This window comes from Mesoplodon bidens (genome assembly GCF_964165515.1).
Source record: "Mesoplodon bidens genome assembly, chromosome: 8".
Lineage (NCBI taxonomy): Eukaryota > Metazoa > Chordata > Mammalia > Artiodactyla > Ziphiidae > Mesoplodon > Mesoplodon bidens.
Window position 1 is genome coordinate 90,299,436 of NC_138165.1, and position 22,142 is coordinate 90,321,577.

The window sequence follows — 22,142 nt, forward strand, 5'->3', positions numbered from 1 at the left end:
AGACAAAAATATTGGTATTTTCACATGATAAACTAAATGAGGTCAGAGTTGTTTCTCCAATTAGTTACTGAAGTCTGTACTACAAATCAGAAACTCTCACGGGGTTACTACAGAGTGTAGTTAGTTGTGAAAACAACTATGAAAAAATATTTCACTGTTATCATCCATGATCAATTCCTAGATTATTTTTAAATTAAAAGAGGCCCAGAATTACATAAAGTAATTTTAATGAGGTATATGGAATAGCTTTCTTTTAGATAATCGTGTCTTTATTTTAATATACTAAAAATGACTTCTATATTAAAACAAAGCTTTGGCTGATATTGTTTAAGATAAAGCATTAAATATGCTTATAAATTAAAGAAAGAAGTCACTTTAAGGAAAACGTTAAGGAAAATATTGGACAGTTGGAACTTGGCTGTGGCAGCCAAACTGAAGGTGGTACATGACTTAGATGTTCAGGAAATGGTGGTCCAAAGTAGCCCTTTGGGTAGTAGTTGATTGTAAAGAGCCAAGATTTCTCAAAGGATTCTTGAAGGAAGAGGCCTTGTTCTGGAGAAGAAACACATTACTGGGGTGGAGATTTTAACACTAACCCAGACAGTAACCAAGGACCGCTTTCTCCTCTGGTGCTTCTGCTGCTTCCAATTCCCTGTCATCTCCTCCACAAGACTTCCTTTTTTATCCATCCTTCCATATGTATGAGGAATTGGCTCATGTGAATATGGAGGCTGAGAAGTCCTACCATCTGCTGTCTGCAAACTGGAGACCCAGGAATCCTGGTGGTGTGCAGTTTAGTCCAAATTTGAAGGCTTGAGAACCAGGGGAGTTCTTGGTGTAAGTCTCAATCTGAAGGCAGGAGAACACCAATGCCCCAGCTCACACACTCAGGTGGAAGGGAAGGGACAAAATCTCCCTTTTGTTCTATTCAGTCACTCAATGGATTAGATGATGCCCACCCACATTGGGGAGGGCAACTTGTTTTATTGAGTCTACCAATTCAAACGCTAATCTTGTCTGGAAATACCCAGAAATAATGTTTAGCCAAATACCTGGACATCTATGATTCAGTCAGGTTGATACATAAAATTAACCATTACCTTCTCTAAATTTGGATGTCTTTGAGTTATGTACCCCAGTTTTGATATACTCAGTTATGGTCAGGGTGTTTTAGGGATGCCAGATCTATATAGAACTGTGAACAGGGCATACTTATTTAAACAGGCTGTGAGCTGATGATGACAGTTTGATGTCATCTCTAGGACATCATTAATGTCACTGATGAGGAAATTGAGGCCTAAGAATAATCATACAGCAAATGAACACAGATCCAAGACTAGAGCCCAATTTTGATTATGCTCATTGCTAAGTGCTTATCACCACTTATCCAAAACTGATTTTTATGGATCAGAAGCACATAAGATATTATTAAGTGACTAAGAATGATTTCAGCATACAAAGCTTTTTCCTTTTAGGAAACTAATATATGAAAGAGATCCCTGTATGTGGAGGGAAAATTAAAGGGCCATAGGAAGGAATAGTTTACTAGAAAGTTGTCAAGTGTTCAAGATCAGCTTCTGAATCTGCTGAATCACTTTGACTATATTTTATTTCCCTCTGTGGTTTTCCTTTCCCTTTCAGCAGCCCACTACTACCATGCTGTGCCCTGGTCTGGAAGTCCCTTCTATTCCTTGTTCAGTCCTTATCAGAATATAAATATATTTGCTACCAATAGAACAAATCTTCTCTCGTCTTTCTCTTTTTTTGTACATTTTTAAACATTGCCATTTGACAATTAGCTCTTCTTAGGACCTTCTTCCTTGGAATCTATGGCACTGTATTTATTTCTCTTGTATCACTCTTTTGGTCCCATCTTTTAGATTTCCTGTATCATCTCATTGACTGCCTACTGCTATTCTACTAGAGCCCTATATTTGTACCTCATTGTTTTTCTATTCTATTAAATCTATTCTCATGATATGCATTTTTGCACCTCCTCACCCTATATTACCTATTCCTGTTCATATTTCCAATTATTTTGAAAACATTTACACGGATGTCTGACTATTGCTTCACCTCAAAGCATTCAAAAATTAAAGCATCATCTGCCCCACCCTACAACAGAGCTCTCCTAAATAACTGGTTCTCATCAATGATCAGGTCTCTAACTTGCTCCATAGTCTCCTCTTTCTTGAATTTCAGAGTTTTGCCACTTTTTGCTGTTTACTGATGATGTACATGTAGATATTTGTTCATGAAATATTTGATCTCTTTTCTTCTTTATTCAAACTTTCCTCATCCTGCAAGGACACAAATAGCACCACATTCATGAAATTGTCTTAATGCTGCAGTCTTTTATCATCTTTGTTTGTAACTGTATTTTCTGAACACCACAGAAATTGGCAATCATTAAAGAGATATTTTTAAAATAGTCATATTCCTAGAAATAGAATATTTTTATGAAAAAAGTTTTACAGAAAAGTCACTTTTTAGACTAATTAAACCTAATATGCTCATTATAATGTTACTATAGGTAGAGAGGCTTATACTGCTAATATATATTCGTTTTCAGGTTCACTTCTACATATTATTACTGGGTCTAGACATTATAACAGAATGGATGAAATCCAAGTCTCCATTAATAAGACATTGGAAAAATAAATTATGACACTTCCATGTAGTGAAACATCACACAGTTTTGAAGAAGGATGCACCCATGTCAATATACGTCCTGCATTACTGTAGTATTGTTCAGAGGGGGAGAAAAGTGCATTGCTGAAGAGGGTATGCAGTTTAACATCATTTGTATACAAAAATAGACTCATGCATAGATAAGCAATCATATATATATATGTGTGTGTGTGTGTACGTGTGTGTGTTTTATATACACACACACACACACCCGTACAGGGAAGCTCTTGAAAATTATGCAATAATTTGTCAACAGTGGTTCCTACAAGGGAATGCAATAGTTACAGACATTTCATTAAATTTTGAAATTTTACAACAGGCCTAAATTAATATTATAATAAAATTAATTTATTACAAAACAACAAAATAAGGGTAGGAAAGAACAGTCAAGAAATAGCTATAACTTTAAAGAAAATACTCATTCCATCCCTAGTTGTTGAATTATTGTGAAAAAATTTTTAAATCTCATGTGTCATAGTACATTCTTTTTTAAAAAATAAATTTATTTATTTATTATTTATTTTCGGCTGCATTGGGTCTTCATTGCTGCACATGGGCTTTCTCTAGTTGCGGCGAGCAGGGGCTACTCTTCATTGCGGTGCACAGGCTTCTCATTGTGGTGGCTTCTCTTGTTGCGGAGCACGGGCTCTAGGTGCATGGGCTTCAGTAGTTGTAGCACACGGGCTCAGTAGTTGTGGCTCGCGGGCTCTAGAGGGCAGGCTCAGTAGTTGTGGCACACGGGCTTTGTTGCTCTGTGGCACGTGGGATCTTCCCGGACCAGGGCTTGAACCCGTGTCCGCTGCATTGACAGGCGGATTCTTTTTTTTTTTTTAATTAGTTTCTGCTTTATAACAAAGTGAATCAGTCATACATATACATCTGTTCCCCCATCCCTTCCCTCTTGTGTCTCCCTCCCTCCCACCCTCCCTATCCCACCCCTCCAGGCGGTCACAAAGCACTGAGCTGATCTCCCTGACAGGTGGATTCTTCCCTGCGCCACCAAGGAAGTCCCAGTGCATTCTATATAAAATGTTAATGGCTTTAATACTTAACAGTTGCAAGCATAAGTTATAAGTAGATATTTTTAAAATGGTTTCATTATCTTGGCTCTGTTTTTTTTAAGTTTCTAAAGATATTTATATTAATTAATTGAAAAATATATAATACTTGTCTTTACCTGGGAGGTGTTATAAACTTTAAGCAAATTTAATTTGCTATATGTATTTCAGTTGAACGGGAAGATTTAATTAAATAATAATAGATTTGGAGCGAATAATAATAATAACAAAATAACTATATCTGTCAAAATGACATGCTGCTATAACTTTGTAGTTATAATAGTTTGTAGTTTGAAATGTCATCTAGTTCCCTAACACAACATAGATTTTGGAGTAAATAAAGATGTGATAATTATTCTTATAATACATTATAATATAAAATTGCCCAGGCCTCACTAATCTTACTGCTTCTAACCTCTATCTACATGCCTTCAAAGTGAGTCTCTCCTTTTAGTTCATACTGGAAGCCCTCCCTTGTATAAGTTAACAAATCCATTTGGTGTCTCACCTTCACCCATTATCAATTCTTCCCTGCTTTTCTCTCCTCACCTCCTGCTGCAGAAAATCTCACTTAAGGGCAGTGGCCCAGTCACTGCTCCCAGAGCCACCCTGGGAGAATGCTGCTTTCTGCCTTAGGTGGTCTTCTGGGCTCCCAAAGTGGCAAAGCAGAAAGACTGTAAATAGTCAACATTTCCTTTTGCTTTTACCTCACCAGAGCTCAGCTGTTTATAACACAGAAATAGCAGGGACATGCTACTCTCCAACTCTTCAATCCAGATCACCTTTGTGTCTACTGCTCTTTCATTTTCCTGCTTTGCTTTCTGGTTCCCTGCTCACAGGGATGCACCAACATCCTCCTGGGTCCTCCTTAATGAAGGGCAACTTCTCTGAATGCAAATCAGCTTTAAAAAATGGATTCCTGGGTTGGGGGGATACCTCGATTTCTAACATAGACCTAGATATCGATTTAAGCTTCCTCAATTTTGGAAGATTCGTTGTCTATTCATGTATTCCAGAGATATAGGGTACATCAAGTTGATTGTGGAGATTTAATCCGCTGCTCCTGAGGCTGCTGGGAGAGATTTCCCTTTCTCTTCTTTGTTCGCACAGCTCCTCTGGTTCAGTGTGGATTTGGCCCCGCCTCTGCGTGTAGGCCGCCTGAGAGCGTCTGTTTCTGCCCAGACAGGACGGGGTTAAAGGAGCAGCTGATTAGGGGGCTCTCGCTCACTCAGGCCCAGGGGAGGTAGGGGTGCGGAATGCAGGGCGAGCCTGCGGCGGCAGAGGCCAGCGTGACATTGCAACAGCCCAAGGCGCGCTGTGTGTTCTGCCGGGGAAGTTGTCCCTGGATCACGGGACCCTGGCAGTGGTGGGCTGCAGAGGCTCCCGGGAGGGGCGGTGTGGATAGTGCTCTGTGCTTGCACACAGGCTTCTTGGTGGCTGCAGCAGCAGCCTTAGTGTCTCATGCCCATCTCTGGGGTCCGCACTGATAGCTGCAGCTCAAGCCAGTCTTCGGAGCTCGTTTAGGCGATGCTCTGAATCCCCTCTCCTCAGTACCCCAAAACAGTGGTCTCTTGCCTCTTAGGCAGGTCCAGACTTTTTCCCGGACTCCCTCCCGGCTAGCTGTGGCGCACTAACCCCCTTCAGGCTGTGTTCACGCAGCCAACCCCGTCCTCTCCCTGGGATCTGACCTCTGAAGTACGAGCCTCAACTCCCAGCCCCGCCCACACCGGCGGGTGAGCAGAGAAGCTTCTCGGGCTGGTGAGTGCTTGTCAACACCGATTCTCTGTGCGGGAATCTCTCTGCTTTGCCCTCTGCACCCCAGTTGCTATGCTCTCCTTCATGGCTCCGAAGCTTCCCCCCCCACCCCCCGCCAGCCCCTGTCCCCGCCAGTGAAGGCCTTCCTAGTGTGTGGAAACTTTTCCTCCATCACAGCTCCCTCCCCTAGGTGCAGGTCCCGTCCCTGTTCTTTTGTTTCTGTTTTTTCTTTTGCTTTACCCAGGTACGTGGGGAGTTTCTTGCCTTTTGGGAAGTCTGAGGTCTTCTGCCAGCGTTCAGTAGGTGTTCTGTAAGAGCTGTTCCACATGTAGATGTATCTCTGATGTATTTGTGGGGAGGAAGGTGATCTCCACATCTTACTCCTCCACCATCTTGAAGGTCTCTTCGAAGAAATATTTTTTACTAACAATTTTGTTTAGTTTTTTTTTTTTTTTTGCTTTCAGAATTTGAATCGGTATTTCCAAGAACCAGATAATAATAGAAAATTTCTATTCTTTTTCAGTCTTTCTACTTCCTGCAAATCTGGTACTCCAGAAAATAGAACCACTAGCCAAATAAGTCGTACAATTTGATTTAAAATTGTACTGCTGGTCCTGACACTATTGATAATTTTAATTTCCCCTTAACTTCCTTTTTCCACACTTACAGATGGCATTCAAACTGTAAATACATTTAAAAAACATCTGAGGAGAATCTTTTTTTTCACTTTCTAAATCTTTTAGTCTAACTATATTTCACAGTCCACTGTTGTTCCAGTGATTTATGTGTTTGCCATTTTATGTATGATGAAAATGTTAGGTTCGCTTGGGTCTGAAGGTTGTATTCATTAATTTTATGGTTATATGATATTTAGTACTAAAATTTTAACATAACTTTGATAAGGATATTATTTTAAAGAAATAGAGACTTTTTAAAAAATTTTGTTTGTTTTTCAACAAGTATGTGAGATCCTAAGGAAAAGGAACTTGAAATGGGAATCTAAATGGCAGGACCCTCACAGGAAGAGCCCATGGAATTCAGATACATACATAAAAGGTTTTAATCACCTCCAATGCACCCCACTGGTGAGAAAGGGATTATCACTAGGACAATGGGGATGGCCAAATACACAAGACCCACCTGAAACTAAACATGTGAGATCCACAGATTAGCATATAAACCCATAACCCACTGGGGAGGGCACCGCACACCACTCACTCTGGGCCACAAAGGGGTTGCCTTCAGGAACATAGTGAACAAGTAGGGGCTCTGGAAGATAGATTTTAAAGCATCAAGGGGGTAGGGTGACCCTGGTTCCTTAAAAAGGATGTGGTTGGCTTCTTTGAATAATTCCACCACCAGCAGGGAATTTAAACCAAGCCTCAGGGTTAAGGAGAAATTGTACTTAGTCCCTTTGATAAGAAGACTGATTGGCTAGGGGACTTTATTCACAGAAGCAGAGTTGAGAGGGGAGCTTGCAGTTAGGCCATTGGAGGCCTTGCAAGTTTCACCAGCTGTCATGGCAGCACATAGTATCAGGCCATAATATCAGGTTTTATTTTCAGGCCTTACAGCACAAAACCACTCTTATGTTGTCTTTTGTTTGTGAGGAACAAATATTTTCTCTGGTAGTATAAAAATGATGTTTTATTATAAAGGCAAAACAGAGACTCTTATGGAAATCCAAGACCCAGAATTATGGCAAGACATCAGGAACCAAACTTGTGTTCTGTGTTCTTAAAGGATGGTTTCTCCCCCTTCCATAGATGATCTGCTTGGCTGTGTGTTTCTGATCCTTACACTCTCTCTTGACTCTTCCTCTTCCTAATAATCTTAGATGCTTCTCATGAGAGCCACACTCCTCAACCTTAGAAATACTTGACTTTCTAGCTCTAATGAGTGCTAATATCTGGCAACCTCTTTCTATGCTTCCAGGTTCAAATTCTTAAGACAGCATTTGATTGTCTTAGACTTTTGCATTCTTGAAGAGGCATCAACACCAGGCTAAGTCATATGCTCATGGCAAGCTTAGGAATGAGCTTTTTCTGAGATAGACGTCTGTTCTTTTTATGTATAATTAGCCTCAGCTGATATAGATATGGGGCTATATGAGAAAACATAGCTAAATAATTGAGCAGATACTGAGGGCAAAGATTGTCTCAGCCAGGAAAGGTGTGGGAAGCAGGACCTTCTGAATGTGCATAGCAAAATATCTCAGAGCATCAAATCAGTTCCCCTCTGCAGTTTTCTCTTTAAGGAAATAAAAATATAATTTCTCATCCACCAAGTCAAATGAGTGAATCAGCCTGTCTTTTTGTTCTTTCTCTTGCCCACTCCCTTTTCTTCTCTAATTTTGTTGCACTAAATATGTCATTTTCTTTCTTAGTACTTGTCTCTTTATTTGAAATATACAGCCATTAACCTGATGCAAGCAGGCTCCTTTCCTTTCAGCTTGGGTCTGTTAAAACTGTCCTCTGGCACTTCCAGACTCTCTTCCTGCCAGCCCCTCCTATACCCAGCCCAACTGATCCTAAAGAAACACGATTTTCAATAAATTGCCTTATCTCTCTATCCCAACAGAATTTTCTTCAGAGCAATACCTTGCAATGATTTCTGTGTTTTGTTGTATCTGCTCTACTTCTTGATAAAAGGGGAACTGGCTCTCTAGAGAATTTTACATCTATATAAAAGATTGGAATTACAGTGTAGAAAAGTCAAGATTAAAAAAAATAATAACAGTAAGCCTCAGGATTATTATATTTTGTTGTCTTTGTCTGTTCCCCGAACCAGATTATAACCTCCTGGAGAATAAGAATTAAGTCTCATGGTTCTTTTTAACCCAGACAGAATTCAATCATATATACTTTTGATGATGGTGATACTGTTGATTTCTTTATGCTTTGAAAGCATAAATAGTGAGTTATTTATATTGGTTATTTGATTCAGTTGCTTACAGTCAGCCACACTAAGTCTTTCGAAGCCTTTGGTCTATTGACATTTGAAGTGATCATTTATACTTATATATTTATTGGTGTTTCATTACTTTTTCTCTGGTTATTTTGTACTTCTCTATTCTTTTCTTCTTTTTGCTTCCTTCCCTTATGGTTTGATGTTTATCTTAGTGGTATTCTTGTGTTCCTTTCTTTCTAGTTTTTATGTATCTATTGTAGATTTTTGATTTGTGGTTATCATGGGGGCTTTTATATGTTGACCTATAACTATATCTACTTGTTTTAAACTGATAGTCATTGAAGTTCAAGCACATTATAAAAGATCTGTATTTTTCATCCTGTCCCTCAAATTTTGTGTTTTTGTTGTAGTATTTCACATCTTCATGTTTATCCCTTAACTATTTATTGAGGTTATAGTCTATTTTACTTTTTTTCTTTTTTACTAGCTTATTTAAGTTGTTGATTCACAGCCTTTACTATATATTTTCCTTTACTAGTGGATTTTTTTCTTTTCCTATAAATTCTTCCCTCTTACTGTAGCCTTTTCTTTTCCACTTAAAAAAGACCATTTCACATTTTTTTGAGTCAGTTTAATATTGATGAACTCTTTTAATTTTTACTTATTTCAGAAGTTATTTGTCTCTCCTTCAATTGTGAATGATAACCTGCTGGGTAAAGTATCCTAGGTGGTAAGTTTTTTTCCCTTTCAGCATTTGAAATATATCATGCCGCTGCCTTCTGGCCTGCAAAATTTCTTCAGAAAAATTAGCTGATAGCCTTATGGGGGTTCCCTTGTATGTTACTCTTTGTTTTTCTCTTGCTGCTTTTAAAATTCTCTCTTTATCTGTAACTTTGGCCATTTTAATAATGTCTTGGTGTGGGTCTCTTTCAGATCATCTTGTATGAGTCTCTCTGTGCTTCCTGTACTTGTGTATGTGTTTCCTTCTTCAGGTTTAGGAAGTTATCAGCCATAATTTTATTATGGCTTTTAATTTTTAAAATTTTATCTGGGATCCCCATAATGTGAATGTTAGTAGGTTTGGTGTTATTCTAGAATTCCGTTAAACTGCTCTCATTTTTTCTTTTTGTTGTTGTTGTTGTTATGATTGGGTGATTTCCATTACTATGTCTTCCAGATCACTTATGAATTCTTCTGCATCACCTAGTCTGCTCTTAATTCCTTCTAGTGCGTTTTTCATTTCAGTTATTATATTCCTCAGCTCTGACTGGTTCTTTAGTTTCTTGTTAAAATTCTCACTGTGTCCATCTATTCTTTTCCCTAGTTCACTTAGCATTCTGATTACAAATGGTTTGAACTCTTTATCTGGTAAATTATTTACCTCTGTTTCATTAGTTTTTTTTTTTTTTTCGGGAAATTTTACATGTTATTTCACTTGTTAAATCCCTCTGTCTTTTCATTTTGCTTAACTTTTTCTGTTTCTGAAATTAGGTGAAACACATCTGTTCTGGACTTGAAAGGGTATCCTTTTGGGGAGCATCCCTATATAGTCTATGTGTATCCAGTGGCTTAGTGGGAGAGCTGGATCTGAAGTGAGCATGGGTCATGTCTTCTCCCAGGGTGATAGCTAGCGGCTATCACCTTGATGGGAGGTGGGGCTGGAGATGGTGGGACTAGGGCTAAAGCCAGGTGTGAGCTGGGGCTTCCCCTATGCTCAGTGGCCATCATTTTCCTACTGGGGGTGGGGTCGGGTCCCAAGGTGATATAGCAGAAGGGTTTGGTCCAAGCTGGTTTTGATCCTTCTAAGTGTGCACTCTCCCCACTCCCAGAAGCAGCACCTTTGCCCCAGAGGGGAGAAGTGCTGGAACAACAGGGGCCAGAGTGGTTGCCCAGTGTGGGCCAGGGCATGCTCTGAGACAGTTCTGGCACACCAGTGAGAACTTCAGACTGCTTCTGATCTGCTGTTTCCATGAGTACCAGTAAGGGCCACCCTTTTCCCATTCAGATGAAGTGCCATGGTCAGTCAGCTCCATCCCCCTCAAACTGTGCACTCTCTTTGCCAGTAGCAGTCTTTGCCCTAGTGTGGAATTGTGCCTGAGCTAGAGGTGCAGGGGCAAGCACATGGTGTGGGCTGGGGCACACTCTGGGGTCTGGGTCCTGGGCAGTTTCAGTATGCTTCGGCTGCCTTGTTTTGGAAGTAAGCAAGTAACTACTTGTTCTTCATGAGTGGAGTCTAGATTTCTTTTAAACCTCCTATTAGTCCCACTGTTTTTTGAAGCAGCTAAGAGGACTTGTCTTCCTGGTGTCAGATCCAGGGCTAGGGTACCCAATATGTGATTCAAACTGCTAGCTTTCTAGGGAGCATTTCTGAGCCCATGTAATCCTCCTCCTCTTCTATATCCCCTCCTAGGGGCACAGGTCCTGAACTGATCTCTTCTCTTCCTACCTGACTCTGTGTGGATCTTTCTTTACAGCCTTTATTGTAGAGGAGGCTTTCAGTCAGCCTCCAGTTTGTTTTCAGTGAGAATTTTTCACATATGGATGTATTTTTGATGTGTTTGTGGGGGAGGTGAGCTCAACATCCTCCAACTCCACCATCTTGATCTTCCCTCAACAAAAGATTAGTAACTACTTTATTTCTATAAAGTATAAAAGGATTAATATTAGCTTATAGAAATTTCACAATATTCTGATTTCAAATCAGGAAAGGATTATGTGTTTTTATAGCCATAGCTTCTTTTTTCAATTTTGTGGATCTGTAAATGCATAAAAAGAATTCATCCTGACTCCAGACTGACAAGATTGGATTGACAGCTGATAAAAGTTGTCAACATTGCCTGTCATATTGAAACTTAGTAGACTATAAAATGCTTATAAAAGCTTCAAGTTATCCAGTCAATACTGGGATTTCATTAAGAATTAATTAAAACAAATTTGCTTGTTAATAAAGCTCAAAATATCAGTCAGTTTTATTACTAAAACATGTGACTAACTTGTGTGTTATGTGATGTATGTGTACATCCATGGTTAAGAAATGAGATCTCATAGGCCTTTTTTTAGTTTATACTGAAAGCAACAGTGTGCAAAGGGATGTGCAAAATTTTTAATTAAAATTAGGTCAGAGCATACACACGGCCAAGGTTAATTTCAATATTTTTCACAACGAGCAAAATAGGGAACAATATCTCTTTACTTTGATATGTCATTCTAGAATGGATTTTGTACTTAACATTCATATTGATTCACATATTAGAACAAAATTAATTTCATTGAGAAAGTGAAAATAGAGTACTTCCTATGTCCAACTTACTACAATATAACAGAGTAAAACTTGTTAAAGTTGTACTTAAATTATATATTAAATTAATTTAATGTATTTGTTTTATTTTATTCATTCCTTAATTAAATTACCCAGCCCTCATGACACTTTTACTTTCTTATAGAAATGATAAAAATATCTTTATAAGCTTCTGCGTTACTTTAAGTCACTAACAAGCAACTTATTTAATTAAAAATAATCTTATTTATTATGCAATAATTTATTGATAATGTACTATGTTCTCTGTATTCTACAAAGTGGTGGTGATAAAATAGTAAGCAAAACAGACACATTACCTATATTCATGGAGTTAACAGTTTATTGAGAGAAAATATACATATTTAAATAGTCCTACCATGAAAAATTGTATCTCAAACAAGTGTTATAAAGGAGAGGTTTCCAAGACTATGAGAGTCTGGGTATGGGAATTTGACATAATGAAGCAGGTCAAGAAAGTCTTGAAGGAGTTACACTTTAGTTTAGATCTGAAGGATTGGTACCAGTTTTGGTAAAAAGAATCAGAGAAGGATCTAACAGCTCAGGCAGAAGAGCTGCAAAAATGTCCATTGGCAAAATGCAGTTCAATGAATACAGGGAGTTTTGTAGGTTAAGTTGTGCTCTCCCTGAAAGATATGCTGAAGTCCAAACCTCTAGTACCTAAGAATGTGATCTTATTTGAAAATAGAGTCTTGGCAGATTTAACAAAGTTAAAATGATGTTGTTATGGTAGACCCCCAGTCTAATATGACTGCTGTTCTTATAAAAAGGGGAAATTTGGACACAGATATGCAGAGGGAAGACTATGTGAAGAGACACAGGGAGAAAATAACCATCTTTAAGCCAGGGAATGCCTGAAGCTACTAGAAGCTTGGAGAGAGGCCTGGGACAGATCCTTCTCTGGCACCTTTGGGAGAGCATGGCCCTGTTCACATTTTGATTTTGGATTTCTGGTCTGAAGAAAACTGTGAGACAACAAATTTCTGTTGTTTTAAGCCACGCTGTTTGTGTTACTTTGTGACAGCAACCTTAGGAAACTAGTATAGGGATTGAAAGCAGGTTAATGCAGATGAAAAGGGAGAATAAGAGTAAATTGATCTGAAGAGAAGATGGAGCAATAGGTAGGAACCAGGTCATGGAGAGAGTCCTAAAGGCCATTGTAGGAGTTTTGTTTTTATTCTGAGAGCAAAATAGTTAAGCAATCCAAACAGAGATGATAGTAGCTTGGACAAAAGTGGTGATAATGGTTATGAAGAGAAGTCAATGGGAACAAGAGAGTGGATTGAAAATTATAAATAACTTACAAAAAAGCAAGTTTACTCAATGATATCACTCCAGAAATTCTCTGCTCTTTTCTTTTACCATTAATTTTTCAGTCTACACTGGGTCATTCTCCTCACCATCAAAGGGTACCTCTTTTTTCTATCTGCTTCTTTTTTGGTTGTTGATAACAGATTCATTGAGATATAGTTGACATATTATGTACATATTAAAAGTGTGAAGTTTAATAAAAGTTGGCTTATTGATATAGCCATCAAACTCTGACCACAGTCAAGATAATGAACATATCCAACCACGAAAGTTTTCTAGTATCCTTCTGCAGTGACTTTCTTTATCCCTAGTGATATTGCTATCTTTGAAATCAATTTTGTCTGATATTAATATAGCCACTCCAGTTTTCTTTTGCTTATTATTAGCATGGCATATCATTTGTCATCATTTTACTTTTCACCTATTTGTATCTTTGTATTAAAGTAGGTCCCTCACAGACAGCAAATAATCGAGTCTTGCTTTCATACCTAATCAGATAATCTTTTGCTTTTAATTGGGAGTGTTTCATTTATTTACACTTAATGTTACTCTTAGCATGGTTAAGTGTTAATCATTTGCCACTTGCTTTTTATTTGTCTCATTTGTTCTTTGTGTTTTGGCCTTTTTCTCTGCCTTCTTTTGGATTGAATATTTTAATTTTTTCATTTTATTTATATTATTGTCTTATAGCTATTATTTTTGGCTATTTTAGTGGTCGATTCTACCTTTAATATTAAGTGGTGTACCACATCACAGATAGAGAAATTTATAAGAATGTAAGTCACGCTTATACTTCTCCTGATCTTCCTATTATTATCATTATGCTTATTATTTTACATATGTTAAAAATCTCACAAGTCAAATATCATTGGAATATATTTAAATATTAAGTTCTGGACTGGTTTTGATTGATATGTTTTTATTGTCATTATGGTTCAGATTTTACTTCTTTGCATATCTGGTAATTTTTCATTTTATGCCAGGTGCTTTGATTTGTTACCTTTTGGGCGCTGTATATATTTTATATATCCTATAAATATTCTTTAGCTTTATTCTGAGAAATAGTTAAGTTACTTAGGAGAAGTTTGATTCTTTTGGGTCCTGCTTTAAACTTAGGTGGAAACAGAACAGTATTTAGTTCTGGATCCTTTTTTTTTTTTTTGTCCCACTGTCTCGGCAGCGTCTTTCTAAGTACTCTTCCCAATACCCCCATGAAGTATGAGTTTTCCTGGTCTGAAAAACATTCACTATTTCCAGCCTTGTGTGAACTCTGAAAATCATTTCCTCTAATCCTTTAAGGTGGTTATTTTCACAGCCTTTGGTAGTTTCCTCACAAACATGCACTGATCGGTACCCAGATGAATAATCAAGGGGACATATGTGCAAATCTCTGGAGTTTTCTCTCTGCTGCTCTCTTCTCTTCAGAATGCTACCCTCTTTAGCTTCCTAGCCCTGTCTACTCCTGGAAAGATTGTTTATCTTTAAAAGATTGTTTATACTTTCTTTACTCATAACTCATTTCCTCCTTTTTTAAGTCTCTTTCCCTCTTGTATTCGCCTCTCTCTAAAATACTTAGCAAGTCACCAATGACCATCATTTTGATAAACCTATGGGCTGATTTTTGGTCTAAGTGATATGGCCTCCATAATTTTTGATCTCATCTTTACTGATTTCCCCCCTCACTCACTCCACTACCTTTCTTTTTAATTCCTCAAACGTAGTCTGTATGATTTTTTTCTTGATTATTTATACTGGCTGTTCCCTCTGCTTGGAATGACTTTTCTTCAGATAATTACCGGCCTAACTCACTGCCCTTTTCCAAGCCTGATCACCCGACTTAAAATTACAACAACTTCCTTTGATAGCTAGTCTTTAAAAATGACCCTCACTGAACATTGTGTAGCCCCCTCCCCTTGAATCTGGGCTGCCCTGGGTCTTGTTTGTAACCAATAAAATGTATCAAATGTGACAATCTAAAACTTCTGAGGCTAAGTCAGAGGAAGTTTTGCAGAGTCTATCTTGGTTTCTTGAAATACTAACTCTTAGGATGGTCGCTGACAGAACACTGTCTCTCAGAACACAGCCTCCATGCTGGGAAGCCAAAGTCACATGGAGAGACCACCTATAGGCACTATGGCTAATCACCTCAACTGAGCTTCAACTGCTGGCCATGTGAGTGATTCATCTTGGACCTCCATCCAGCACAGACAAAAGCCCTAGTTAATATCTTTCTGAAAATACATGAGAAACCCAAGTGAGAACCAACCGGCTGAGCCCAGTTAAAGCACAATACTATAGAAAATAATAATACCTTATTTTAAGCCACTTAGTTTTGAAGTAGTTTATAGTTAAGGATGACTAGAAATCCCCTTTCCCTGCTTAATTTCAAATCCCCTATACTACATTTTATTTTTCCCCTTGAATATTTATTATTCTTTAATATACTTTATGACTTGCTGGTTTATTATGTTTAGTATTTATTTTTTGTCTGGCTGTCTCCACTAGATTAAAAACTCTAAGAAGGTGCTGATCATTGTCTATTTTCTTCCATAATATATCTTAATTTTCTAGAACAGTATGCCTGGTATACAGTAGGGATTCAATAAATATTTGTAGAAAGAATAACTGAAAAAAGCAGTAGTCTATCATAAAAATTAAACAGCAATCATTCTAGAGATGATCATAAATTCACCTTAAATGTGACACATTTCCAAAACTAAAATGATAAATTAAGGTGTCAACAAATATCATAGTGTCTTTCAATTTAGGAACTTATAAATAGCAAACTGAAAGGTAACTATTAGGAGAACTAGAAGCTACTTGAAATTACTTTTAAATATTAGACCATTATATGAATCTTGGTAGTGATTTTACATTACTATAAAATTTTATGGAGTAATAATGAACAGAAGACCAAAGAATTTTTGTTCAAAAGTAACAAAACAAAATTTAAGATGAGGAGCATATAACTATAATTTTCCAGGAGAAGGATTTCTGGCCATACCTTTTTTGAGTGATTAAAGAGATAACATAATTTGAGTTATACAGGTTTATTAACATCAATTTGGCACTATTTAATGGACTGTCTGCTGGAGATTGACTTGTATTTGTGCTCAAAATATATAAAATATATTTTTCAAAAAAAGGAGGGGGAGAGAAATTGATTTATTGTGTTGGTGTCCAAATGCAGTTCAAATTGCTTTTTGTGAAAGAGTGATGTCATGCTACTTCCTTAAAGATCTTTTATCTTGAAAACTGTATTTCAGTTCTTAGATAGTTATAAATAAGTGATATGAAGAATGGCTATGAGTTTTTAAGGAAAAATACTTTTTAAGAATGTTCACTGAAAATCCTTTTAAAACTATAGGTTCTGAATTTTTAAAACATTCAGATAGATTCGTTTTTTTGAATCTACAACTAGAATCTTGATATTTTTGTAAAAGAATCATCAAAGTTTGACTTCTAATACTAACATGCATTTTTAAGCAAACTAAAACATAGAAAAATGCCAAGCACCTTCCTCTAAGCTTTCAATGTACATGAATTTTATATTAATCCTTTTGGACTCCTTCTGAACTTGAATATCTTACAGGTCTGACTGGGACATTTATAAATTCTTATGCTCAATGAATTCAGTCATTGGGTATATGTAATTTAAAACAATGAGGCATAACTGTCGGGGGTGCTTAAAAACATCAGTATGGATAGATAGCACAGACTCAGCATACAGATTGAGATTTCATGTGACCCAAGGGAAAAGGCTAAAATTTAGTCTGAATTTGGAACAAAACCAAAATTAAGACCAAACTTTACTGCAACACACTGAAACTCAAGTTTTTTATGTTTTCTTTATAGACAGGACTATTTCTCATTTACTTAAGTTCTGCTATACAACCTTCACATTAAAAAGCAAAACAAACAAAATAAAATGTCATTAAACAATAATACATTGGGCTTCCCTGGTGGCGCAGTGGTTGAGAGTCTGCCTGCTGATGCAGGGGACACGGGTTCGTTCCCTGGTCCAGGAGGATCCCACATGCCATGGAGCGGCTGGTCCGTGAGCCATGGTCACTGAGCCTGTGCGTCCGGAGCCTGTGCTCCACAATGGGAGAGGCCACAACAGTGAGAGGCCCACGTACCGCAAAAAAACAAACAAACAAAAACCCAATAATACATGATGTAGTTTGCTAAACAATTTACAGTTTTTTTTTAAGTGCTGCTAACAGATTCTAACCAAACATTACCATTATCCTATATTCCTTTCCTTATAGAATGGACTATCATGATAACTAGGCACTAAGTTAAGTCAATAAAAGTTGCCAAGTTGCCCCTTTTGAAATAGTTTTACATAAAGAATGACTTGAGATTATTTAGTCCTTGGTGGTAGAAATCTTTAACATGAAACCAAGTAGCTGCTTTTTTTAGGCTTTGATTTAAGGGAAGTCAAAATCAAATGCACAAGGCCTGAAACATGGTGAAAAGGAGTGAAGTGGGCATAGTGGAGACTGAAGCTTGTAAGCCCTATCTGAGTGGGACAGCTACCCCTCACCTCTACCAGATGGTTGCCATGCTGAAATGTGGGCCCAAGGATGCCAGATGTTTTGTTCCTTTGAGAAAAGCCAGGAATATGAGTTTATCATGTCATATCTCAAAACTAATAAACATGGAATTTACTTCATTTTTTGTACTCTATGTAAGGCAAAAAGAATGAAACAAACAAATAAATAAACAAACATATGCATATATTAAATTTGGTCTACAGTTTACTAGTTTTAGGTCAACTCATATTATAACTTTTTCTAAATAATGACCATCAGGATAACCTCTTAAATTTCCTCACATTCCTCAACTACCAACTTGTTGACACTAGCAAGGTAGCATAATAAAACAAGAAAAATGCTGTGTTTCTATCTTAGGCTAATTTTTTCAACTGTCAGTTTACCACTGCTAAAACCTCCTCATTTTTCATTCATTTATTTTATATCTATATATCTTCTACTTTATGCCAGGTAATGTTTTAGGCTCTTGTGCCACAGCAATGAGTAATATATATTATGACCTGATTCTCAGAGAGCTTATACTCTATTGGAGGAAAAAATCAGTTGCTAGGAAAATATGATTAGTTTCATCTAGTAGTAAATGCTTTGAAGAACAATAAGACAGGTCATGAATTAGATAGTGGATCTCTGGGTGTGTACGTTTATATCATTTGGGCAGGAAGGCTTCACTGAGGAAGTGATATTTGATCACAGATTTGAATGACATGAAGGAGCCAGTCATGAGAAGCTATGGAGAAGAAGCCTGTGATTTCACTGGGAAGAACAAGACATAAGTCCTAACTTGGGAAATGACTTGTTGTGTTACAAGTATAGATATAAGGTCAGTGTGGATATATATGAATGATCATGGGAAAGTACAGTGGGGGGTTAGTTCATAGAGCGATTCAGGAGCCAAATATAGGTTACATAGGAAGCATTTCGTGGTTTTTAAGCATGAGAGTGAATGACATGATCTGATATAGATGAAAACACACAAACAAAAACAAATCACTCTGTTGGTGGATGAAAGTTAAGAGTGGAAGAAGAGGTGGGATCTTCAAGATGGCAGAGGAGTAAGACGTGGAGATCACCTTCCTCCCCACAAATACATCAAAAGTACATCTACGTGTGGAACAACTCCTACAGAACACCTACTGAACTCTGGCAGAAGACCTCAGACTTCCCAAAAGGCAAGAAACTCCCCATGTACCTGGGTAGAGCAAAAGAAAAAAGAAAAAAGAGACCAAAAAAATAGGAACAGGACATGCACCTCTGGGAGGGAGCTGTGAAGGAGGAAAATTTTCCACACAATAGGTAGTCCCTTCACTGGCGGAGATGGGGGGTGGGTGGAGGGGAAGCTTCAGAGCCACGGAGGAGAGTGCAGCAACAGGGGTGCAGAGGACAAAGCAGAGAGATTCCCGCACAGAAGACTGGTGCTGACCAGCACTCACCAGCCTGAGAGGCTTGTTGGCTCACCCGCTGGGGTGGGCAGGGGCTGCGAGCTGAGGCTTGGGCTTTGGAGGTCAGATCCCAGTGAGAGGACTGGGGTTAGCTGTGTGAACACAGCCTGAAGGAGGCTGGTGTGCCACAGCTAGCCGGAAGGGAGTCTGGGAAAAAGCCTGGAATTGCCTAAGAGTCAAGAGACTATTGTTCCGGGGTGCGCAAGGAGAGGAGATTCAGAATACAACCTAAACAAGCTCCAGAGATGGGCTGGAGCCACGACTATCAGCATGGACATCAGAGACAGGCATCACATTCTGACACGGCTGCTGCAGCCACCAAGAAGCCTGTGTGCAAGCACAGGTCACTATCCACACCTCCCCTACCAGGAGCCTGTGCAGGCCACCACTGCCAGGGTCCTATAATCCAGGGACAACTTCCCCAGGAGAACACACAGCATGCCTCAGGCTGTTGCAATGTCATGCTGGACTCTGCCGCCACAGGCTCACCCCACATTCTGTCCCCCTACCTCACGCCAGCTTGAGTGAGCCAGAGCCCCCTAATCAGCTGCTGCTTTAACCCCATTGTGTCTGGGCAAAGAACAGACGCCAGAGGGTGACCTACATGCAGAGGTGGAGCCAAATCCAAAGCTGAACCCCAGGAGCTGTGTGAACAATGAAGAGATAGAGAAATTTCTCCCAGCAGCCTCAGGAGCAGCAGACTAAATCTCCACAATCAACTTGATGTACCCTGCATCTGTGGAATACCTGAGAAGACAATGAGTCATCCCAAAATTGAGGTAGTGGACATTGGGAGCAACTGTAGACTTAGGGTTTGCTGTATGCAACTGACTAGTTTCTGATTTTTATGTTTACCTTAGTTTAGTTTTTACTGATTGTTATCACTGGTGGATTTGTTTATTAGTTTGGTTGCTCTCTTCTTCTTTTTCCTTTTATTTTATATTACTTTTTTATTCTTTTAATTTAATAATTAAATTTTTTTAATTTTAATAACTTTATTTATTTTATTATATTTTGTTTTCTTTCTTTTTTTCCTCCCTTTTCTTCTGAACCTTGTGGCTGACAGAGTCTTGGTGCTGTGGCTCATTGTCAGGCCTCAGCCTTTGAGGTGGCAGAACTGAGTTCAGTACATTAGACCACCAGAGAACTCCCGGCCCCATGTAATATCAATCAGCGAGAGCTCTCCCAGAGATCTCCATTTCAATGCTAAGACCTAGCTCCACTCAATGACCAACAAGCTCCAGTGCTGGACTCCCCATGCCAAACAACCAGCAAGACAGAGAGGCTGGCTAAAATCATAATAAGTTCACAAACACCCCAAAACACACCACTGAACGTGGTCCTGCCCACCAGAAAGACAAGATCCAGCCTCATCCACTAGAACACAGGCACCAGCCCTTCCACCAGGAAGCCTATGCAACCCACTGAACCAAACTTACCCACTGGGGTCAGACACCAAAAACAACGGGATCTACAAACCTGCAGCATGTGAAAAGGAGACCCCAAACACAGTAACTTAAGCAAAATGAGAAGACAGAGAAATACACAGCAGATGAAGGAGCAAAGTAAAAACCAACCAGACCAAACAAATGAAGAAGAAATAGGCAGTCTACCTGAAAAAGAATTCAGAGTAATGATAGTAAAGATGATATAAAATCTTGGAGACAGAAAGGAGAGGATAAAAGAAATATTTGAGGGCTTCCCTGGTGGCGCAGTGGCTGAGAGTCCACCTGCCGATGCAGGGGACGTGGGTTCGTGCCCCAGTCAGGGAGGATCCCACATGCCGTGGAGCGGCTTGGCCCGTGAGCCATGGCCACTGAGCCTGCACCTCTGGAGCCTGTGCTCCACAACGGGAGAGGCCACAATAGTGAGAAGCCTGTGTACTGCAAAAAAAAAAAAAAAAAGAAATAAAGAAAGAAAAAGAAACATTTGACAAGGACCTAGAAGAACTAAAGAGCAAACAAACAATGATGAACAACACAATAAATGAAATTAAAAATTCTCTAGAAGGAATCAATAACAGAATAACTGAGGCAGAATAATGAATAAGTTACCTGGAAGATAAAATAGTGGAAATAACTACTACAGAGCAGAATAAAGAAAAAAGAATGAAAATAATTGAGGATGGTCTTAGAGACCTCTGCAACAACATTAAACCCACCAACATTCGAATTATAGGGATCTCAGAAGAAGAAGAGAAAAAGAAAGGGACTGAGAAAATATTTGAAGAGATTATAGTTGAAAACTTCCCTAATATAAAAAAGGAAATAGTTAATCAAGTTCAGGAAGCACAGAGAGTCCCATACACGATAAAGCCAAGGAGAAACATGCCAAGACACATATTAATCAAGCTATCAAAAATTAAATTAAAAAATATTAAAAGCAGCAAGGGAAAAATAAGAAATAGCACACAAGGGAATCCCCATAAGGTTAACAGCTGATCTTTCAGCAGAAGCTCTGCAAGTCAGAAGGGAGTGGCAGGACATATTTAAAGTGAGGAAAGGGAAAAAGCTACAACCAAGATTACTCTACCCAGCAAGGATCTCATTCAGATTCTACGGAGAAATTAAAACCTTTACAGATAAGGAAAAGCTAAGAGAATTCAGCACTACCAAACCAGCCTTTCAGCAAATGCTAAAGGAACTTCTCTAGGCAGGAAATGCAAGAGAAGGAAAAGACCTACAATAACAAACCCAAAACAATTCAGAAAATGGTAATAGGAACATATATATTGATAATTACCTTAAATATAAATGGATTAAATGCTCCAAACAAAAGACATAGATTGGCTGAATGGACAGGAAAACAAGATCCAAATATGTGCTGTGTACAAGAGACCCACTTCAGCCCTAATGACACATACAGACTGAAATTGAGGGGATGGAAAAAGATATTTCATGCAAATGGAAAGCAAAAGAAAGCTGGAGTAGCAATTCTCATATCAGACAAGATAGACTTTAAAATAGAGACTATTACAAGAGACAAAGAAGGACACTACATAATGATCAAGGGATTAATCCAAGAAGAAGATATAACAATTGTAAATATTGATGCATCCAAAATAGGAGCACCTCAATACAAAAGGCAAATGCTAACAGCCATA